The following is a 1072-nucleotide window of genomic DNA, read 5'->3' as shown; positions in this document are numbered from 1 at the left end:
TTCTTTTTTGTTTTAGTGTTTTGATGATAAAATATTCTAACAAACACAATTCTGATTTGACTATAAAAATCATTATTTCTCATTTTCAGTGTTCGTTTCTGTTGTGTCTGCATAAATAACAACACAAACGCAGAAAGTAAAGGTAAAACAAATATATTAAGACGAAAATAAAATGTGGCACTATTTCTTTGTGCCACTGTTTCTAACAAACTCCGCAGCATGACCGTCGGGTTATTTGGCCATGTGCGTAGAGATACAAAGAAACGCCTTCCAATAATTCCCTTTTCTAGAGCTCTCTCTCTTTCCTGCACGACCACCATGAAGTGAAGACACATATTCTGTCTCTCCGTAAGTGGGGGGAGCACCCCCTCCCTCAATACTAGTTAGGTTAGTTAGCTTTGAAAAGCCGATTATTCAGATTTTTAATTGTAAAAGTTTTTGTAATATATATTTTGTACAATAAAATAGTTAGTTATGCTTTATATATATTGCAATTGTGTCGCGTGTCGTTTTTCTTGTGTCTGCCATGAATGCCTTCATAAATGTCTCCATACATGTCTTAAGTCGAAAGGCGGCCCTGAGGACAAAGAGATGAAGATTCCCACCAGAATGCCACCAGGGTGAAGAGATCATCTTGGGAAAAGAAAGGAGCCACACCCAGATCCAACATCTCAGGTATGATTTTCTTCTTGCTACACAGACCCTAATGATTGGCCCATCTTCATATCTTCCCGAGACCGCTTTAAGACATTTACTATAACACGTCTGTCGGTCACACATCAGTGACCGGCGGATGGTGGTATAAAAATACATATTTACAAAGGTGCAGTTGTACTGCAGTTGGAAGATTGTCCGACAGAGGGCGTGTTAAAGTCTTTCATGGAGCAACCGGCACATGCGTCTTACCTATCCGGCGTTCGAACACAGCTCTCCCGTCTTGCTGACTTGATACCTTTATCTATATCTTGTTCACCCACGTATGCTAATTAGTGGGCGTCTCCACAACACCCCCTCCCAAGATTTGAAGTCGTGTAGATTTCAATATCTTTTCCTTTTAGGGTTCATTATCATT

This window comes from Euprymna scolopes, chromosome 1 (assembly GCF_053919585.1).
Source record: "Euprymna scolopes isolate OS-2025 chromosome 1, ASM5391958v1, whole genome shotgun sequence".
Classification (NCBI taxonomy): Eukaryota; Metazoa; Mollusca; class Cephalopoda; order Sepiida; family Sepiolidae; genus Euprymna; species Euprymna scolopes.
Note: the sequence above shows the minus strand (reverse complement) of the source record.